The 7,828-nt window shown below is 32.6% G+C and overlaps 1 pseudogene; it reads right to left on the bottom strand.

The window, feature by feature from the left end:
* Positions 1–4,603: 4,603 nt before the first annotated feature.
* LOC148611332 (uncharacterized) lies at positions 4,604–7,696 on the bottom strand (annotated as a pseudogene).
* Between the last annotated feature and the right edge of the window lie 132 nt (positions 7,697–7,828).

Below are 7,828 nucleotides of genomic sequence, written 5' to 3'. Positions count from 1 at the left end.
GAGGAAAGTAAATAGAACAGCTACTTTGCTAACTGAAAGATGATGCATTAACATTTGTGACTAAGCTTCAACCATCAACTCCGAATAGTATCATGGCTATTTACTCTGCTTTAAAACAGAGGTACGATGATCCCTTGCTGCCTGATCAATACGACACAATTTAAAGGAGACACTGAATGACTTTGCTTCCCGTGTTGGTGATCTAGTTAGCAAGGAATACCCAGATTTGGCATTTAACACTTTGCCAAATTATATTATTTTGACGTTTTCGTTTGCCCCGCAACGGCGACGTCACGGTCATACTGCATTCCCGCAGATCGTAATTATTTTACTGACGTTCTTGATGATTTTTGCGTAGTCACGGACCAGATTCATTTTTTGGCCATAATTTTTATGTTTACTTACAGCCGGGAAGCCACGGAAATAGGAGAGTTCCACTCGACGTTTTTAGTCACGTGACTTTTAACGTCAAATGTTTACGTTTTTCGTGTTGCGATGAGACCATTAAATTATGTCTTTTTAACACTTAAATACAATTATTTTAACATAGCTATGTATTCAGATACAATCTTACGATGCATAAGAATAAAATTGTTTATGTTTTAAACTTTGAATAAAGAGGATTTTGAGAATATTGGATCAAAAATGACAAGTTGTATTGGAAATCTGACGATAAAGACTCGTTAAAATTAATAAGAGTTGCATAAAATGGACGAATGCTGGTCATTTGAATGTGTAAAATAGCTAACAAATCATTGTCGATACTTATAATATTAACAGTTTTCTCATACATATTATGGGATGGATTTGTGTCAGAGCTTTCCCTACCCGATTGTGAAATATCCTACGTCATGTCACCGGCATTTCTATTCTGTTCGGAATTCTCTGCTTTAGTCGATATGTTCGTTCGAAAAATGAATAAATATTTATTACGAATGAACATAGTTTGATTAAAAGGGGGGGGGCGTGAATACAATTTTGATAAGAATGATTATGTGCATTTATTTGGATAACAAGTTCCCATTTCATGTTTATTTTACTCATTTTTCATTGGATATGAAAACACTTGAGGTCATATGTGTTTTATACATATGTTCTAATGTATATTTTATATTTTTAAATGTGATGCAGTAACCTGAAATCTCTCTAGAAATTTTTGCCTTTTCCACATTTTATATTTAATCTAAACTATTTGTGGTCACCTTTTTTTCTTCTTTTCTTTTTTCTCTTAAATTAACATTTTTATCACATAGGGTCAAAATATAACCCAGGTCCTAATTCTCTCTTAATGTGCAAAGATTGCAGTGGTTTGGAACCATGAAATCTGGTTTAATCAACCTTTTATCTAAAAACAATTTCAGGACCTCTTTGATCTGCTAACACCCTATATACAAAGTTAAAATCAGAGGCTGCTATGTTTTGTTTTCTGTAAATAGCATAAAAGCAATTGAAACCAAAAAAAAAAATCAAAATTTGCTAACTATGCCACTGCCACAAAATCTTCGTTTTGCATGATTCTAACAGAGACTAGGGGAAGGTTGGATCCAAAAAACTAGTTCAACCTTCCCACATGCAACATGTGCCTGTCCCAAGCCAGGAGTCCTTTTCATGTTTAATGTGTGTGTTGTTTGCTATGGATCTTGTTTCCTGTCCAGAGGGAGAGTTTTCCTTGGTGATGTTGAGATTAGTCCAAGGATCATATACATTTAGTTATATACTGGACCAATAGCAAGATAGCGAGCAGCGACTATGGGCTTTATTGAAGGCTGCTCACTGTCTTCTGTTGAGGATTTTGTAATTACTGTTGGTTTATTGAATTATGTCATGTACATTTATTCCAAATTCCATTTAAGCAAGGCGAATCAAAGGGGCATTCATGTTCCAATCCTGAGAATTTCACCAAGGCAAAAGGTAAATAAAAAAATGACATTGTTTTTTTTTAACCTTCACTTGCAAAATTCATTGATTACAGGATGTTATCAAGTCAATATACATAAGAAACTTGTCAACACTAATTCATTTCTATTCTAAATCTTGTTCTATAGACTTTGAATATGAACTATGAATAAAAATTACAATAATAATCTGTTAATTCTGATATAATAATGCTTACTTAATTAACTAAGAGCTTTCTTCCAACAAAACTGCCAGCTATAGCCATTTTTACCAGGAAATGACAAGACAAAATGCACAGCATTTACAAAAAGGGGTACTAGAGGCGTTTCAATTCCAACTTCCCCAGACAGTATATGATGACCAGCATCACACAGAAAAGATGGGTACTGAAGGTGTTTCAATTCCAACTTCCCCAGACAGAACATGATGACCAGCATCAAACAGAAAAACACACATACAATAAACAGTTTAGGTACTGAAGGTGTTTTAATACCAACTTCCCAAGACAACACATTATGACATAGCTGGCAGTATTCTAAAGATTATTTGCTTTAATAACTTGATTTCTTAAAAAGAGATATACAAACAATTTGTGTATTTATATAATTATTAAATCAATGTTTCTAAATATCATTTTAAATTGCATTAATGTTGACAAGCTTATATAGATTTTAATTTTTAAGGTTCTTTCTATTAGCTGACACATCATGTATTTCCTTGACTGCTTAAAATGGTCTCACTAACCTGAAACAAAAATATATATAATTATGTATACATGTATAGGTAATGAATTAAACAATTTGAAGGAACTGTTTCAAAACAAACTATGTGTATGAGATGTACTTGTAACTTTAAAATAGCTCAAAAATCAAACATAAAATCTAACATATGTACATGATAATATCATAGTGTATTAGTGCACCATAATTTTTAATATTAAGAATAAGTCATATTATTAATTTTTGTACATGTATAAATACATGTATGGTCTTTAACACTTAGCATGCAACTCAAATTACCTTGTTTAACAGTCATTTCTATCATATTCACCATTCATTGATACATATCACCAAACTCATTGGGCTCCATCTACAAGGTTTCTAAAACTATGGCTAACAATTCAATGATATTAATTAATTCAAAAACTACATTACTATTATAAAATATGAAAACAGAAGACATGACTAGGATTATCATAAAAATCTGAAAACATAACACAGTCACATGACTAGGAACATCATAAAATCTGAAAACATAACAAATGACTTGGACTATCATAAAATCTGAAAACATAACACATGACCTGGACTATCATAAAATCTGAAAACACAACACATGACTTGGACTATCATAAAATATGAGACTTGGTGTATCATAAAATCTGAAAACACAACACATGGCTAGAACTATCATAAAATCTGAAAAAACAACAGCACATGACTAAGATTATCATAAAATCTGAAAACACAACACATTACTAGGATTATCATAAAATTTGCATAAATTTGAAAATACAACACATGACTAGGACTATCATAAAATCTGAAAACATAACACATGACTAGGACTATCATAAAATCTGAAAACACAACACATGACTAGGACTATCATAAAATCTGAAAACACAACAGATGACTAGGATTATCATAAAATTTGCATAAATTTGAAAATACATCACATGACTAGGAATATATATCATAAAATCTGCATAAAATCTGAAAACACAACACATGACTAGGACTATCATAAAATCTGCATAAAAATCTGAAAACACAACACATGACTAGGACTATCATAAAATCTGCATAAAAATCTGAAAACACAACACATGACTAGGACTATTATAACTTGTATTCACCAAATTATTTTAAAATGACGAGGTCATCATAAAATATGGATAACAACACTATCTAAACCTGAAAAGTTCTAAATGCATTCATACAATCACATGATACATATACATCATGTTATCTTCATGTGAATAAAATCAAAGATCATCTCAGATTCATAGCTAGAACAAGAATGAAGAATAAAAACATAGTAAAGAAACTTGAATACATGTTTTCTTCTTCTATATGTAGAATTTGTAAAATCTCCGAAATTAAAAAAAAAAAGATATTCACAATATGAAAATATAGTCTGACAGTGTTGAATCTGACAGTTAGGCAGTCAAATGTATTAGTTTAAACAGTATTTTATTCAAAAATATTGACATACATAGTAATGAATACAATAAAGGGATTGGAAAACAAGTGCAAAACACTTATATAAATTCCTCTCCCATAAGTAAATGTAGTTAGAAATGATACATGTAAAAAATAAATCATTATTAGGCAAAGACCATACAATATCAGATGTAATTAACATACACATAAGTGAATATATGAAGACTTGAAGCCATATAATGGATCAGTAGAAGCCACACATTAGTACACTAGAGAATACTAGTATATAGAATACTGTGTACAGTATCATAATGTAATATGATATAGGAGACTTAGGATCTCCCATGTCAAACTTCAAATTGACAAGGGAATATACGGACCAATCTCCATTATCTATTGGAATATCTGCATATGAAGAAACAAAACACACATTTCGAGATAAATGAAACTTTGGAAACCAAAACGTCCATTCAAGTACATGAAGAAATGAATTCTCATAAAAAAGAATTCATACATGTTAACTAATAATACAAGTACAGGGACATCTGAAAATGTAATTCATATATATGATATTTAATCTAAACATCCCCCTCCACATAAAGCCAGTAGTCATCATCAACCTGTTCTCCTTCATTCTGGTTGTCAATCTGTTCTACAATCACTTCGTCATCTGACAACTCATCAATGTTGTCCTCTAAATCTGCTTCAATATCTGAAGAATCAAAACATTGCTCTTTCATTAAAGGTACATTTTTACAATTAATACATTTGCAACCAGGCCCACAAAACCCTTCTGTATTTTTCCTACATTTGCATCTATTTGTCAAACATCCAGTCTTACATCCACAACCTTTTGTGTACCACTGAACAGTCTTTTCAACTTTTTGCAAATTTATATCTAAATCCCAAACAAAAGTTAATTTATTATTAGCAATATTCCATCCAAAATCCGTAAGCAAACCAAAATAAATATTATTTTGTATTGATTGTTTCCAATAACTATATACCCAACAGCAACGCTTCCAATGTAGTTTGAGTGCCTCTGGATTTGGCATCATTTCCACTTCTGAAACCACACGTTCCCACTGCTTCTCACGAATTTCTGTAAGAAAAGATACATGTTTTTTTAGTTCATCTTCTTCAGATATTGAAGAAAATAAAGCTTCTGGACTCACATAAGGCAAGAATGCTGAGCAGTGTCTAGTAAAATATAAAGAACCAATCAATCTGTAAAATGATAAAAGTAGATTTGGTGAGTTCACATCTGTAAAGTCATTAGAAACAATGAAAGAAGCATATTTTCTAAAAACATCAAAAATGTCTTCTTTCCGAATCGTCTAAAATAAGACACAAAATCACTGCCACTGTAAATATAAACTAGCTGAATATAATCAAGAACTTGAGGTATATTTTGAAGTTGAATGTCATCTAAAATGAGCTCTGTCAGACCATTCATGTTAAGGAAGGTACAGTCATAAGGAGAATCTTTCAGCTGAATGAAAACAGACTTATTTAAGGTTAGTGTAATTGGCATTCCAATTACAAAAATATCTGTATCAGGACTGTAAATTATAACTTGGTCGGTCTGGGAAACAGCGGCATGTAACCAAACCCTTGTGTCAGCTTCTTCGTGGTTACCATGAACCAAGTCATAATCTTCAGTCCTGCCCCTTGAAACTGAAAATGCCTTGTCAGTATCACTTCCATCAAAGCCACCAGCTGTAATAAATATAAAATCATGAAAGTGATCAGCAGCTAGAGCCAGAAAATAAGAAGACAAAAAGTTTATCAAAAAAGTCTCTTCTGTTGTCTAACTGCTATAAAGAAGGAAGTAAAGTATCAGGTGTTATGGTAGAATGGAAGACTGGTTCTTGGACAACTGTGTCCCGCCTACTTCTTTCTATGTCTTTAGGGCTTACATCATTTCTATTGGGATGGTCAAACACCAAATGAACTTCACTGACCTTATATTGCTGAACTGATCTGGTTACCCATCTCTGAAATAAAAATTCAGCATACTGACCAAAACTTCTGTGAGTAGGAAGAGGATTTGAATTTATGATAAACATACCATCAATAACCAAAGATGAAGTTTTGTTAGAATCAAGATAAGGTAATTTAGAATCAAAGGCTTCTGAATAGAGACCTTTGAAGACAGAAACTGTAGAGGACTTCTGTCCCTTTTCTGGAACACCATCAGCATTACACAAAGCTCTAGGCAGTTGGAGAAACTGATCTAGATCTTGAACAGCACTACCTGAATGTTTAGAAAAAGCTACCTTTTTGTGTAAACAGGAAATAACAGTTTTTTTATCTTGAATTTCCTTCTTCTGTTTGTGAACAGTAACTTTCTTAGGAGCAAACGTTTTCAGTTTCCGCCTTTTCTTTCTTGGTGGCTTAGAACCTGAAACAGACGACTTCAACAGAAAACAAGTTACATAATTATTGAAATCTTCATCACCATACTCTCTGTAATTTGTTAAGCTGTCAATCTGTTCACAATTTGCCTCAGCACCTGAAAAAATATGATGTAAATTTTTGTTACTGTCACAAACAAACAAAGAAGATGACTTTAAGGTGGAAATGTATTCTTCTACTGTTTTCTCAGCAGTTTTGATGTGAGACTTACTTGTCTCTCTATGATAAAACTTATCATCTTCCTCTAAATTTAGCTCAGACTTTAAATTATGAATAGTCTTTGCTCTAAAAGGCAGATAAAAAGTAAGAGTGGCTAAAGATGTTTGACTGAAAGAATTCAAAGCATTCTTGGATTTCAGGTTTATCTCCATCTCATGCGCCTCATCCAATGCAACAGAAAACATGTCTTTGCCTGAAATAGATACAGAAAAGCAGCCACTAGATAAATGATCAAGTACAGAATCTGGAAAGGTAAGAAGATCAACAAGATGATCAGGAATGAGACGCTGGTAGTTCTGCCTGTCAAATGCGTGGAACAAACAGACTAATTTTTTCAAAGAAGCATTCCTCAAATGCCAATTTCTGCTGCGGATTGAAAAATAAAGTCCTTAGTAAGACATAAAGTCAACATGAATAAAGTTATCCCAAAAGTGAAACGTTTGATTTTGAGAGCAGTTCTCAAGTCGCCATTCCTGAAATTCTGAGAGTAAATCACTACTAAAAGCAGACAATATTTTGTCTTTAAAATGGCATATCTGTCTCCATTCATCTTGTAGCTCTCTGTCGGTCATGTGACAGCTGTCAAAATCTAGATCTGTCTCGACAATTTCAGACACTATATCGGAAAGAACAGAATTAATTTGAACATCAAATGGCTGACTTAAACCTGTGGATTTACATGTATAAAAAGAAGAAATCTGATGTCTAAAAATACCTTCCCATGTCTGTACAAAAAACCTGTGTGTAATAGAAAATTTAGTACACTCTGTAAGGACTTTTAAAGTTGCACCTCTGTGGTGTTTGGTGGCTAACTCCTTTAATCCAGCATCAAAGTAAAGCTTAATGAAAATTGGCAAAACATTTTTTAGTACATGCCAATCACTTGGATAAGGACGAACCCAATCAAGGTTGTTGCCATACTCAGACTTCAGCTTAACCAAATGGTCATAACTTTTCCCATCACCTACGATAACAACAAAGTCAAATAAAAATATACAGCTACATGTCTTTGATTATTATAATCTAGTCTACAAATGTAAGAAACAAAAGGCAATATCTGTGTTGGATATCTAGTCTATATAAGGGAAAATATCAGAGCTAATTATAAAAAGGTCAGGCAAGACAGGTCT

This window comes from Perna viridis, chromosome 7, assembly GCF_037379345.1.
Source record: "Perna viridis isolate PV_CMFRI_1.1 ecotype Kerala chromosome 7, ASM3737934v1, whole genome shotgun sequence".
Taxonomy (NCBI): Eukaryota; Metazoa; Mollusca; class Bivalvia; order Mytilida; family Mytilidae; genus Perna; species Perna viridis.
The sequence above is the reverse complement of the archived record's forward strand: the minus strand, read 5'-3'. Positions and strand labels throughout refer to the sequence as shown.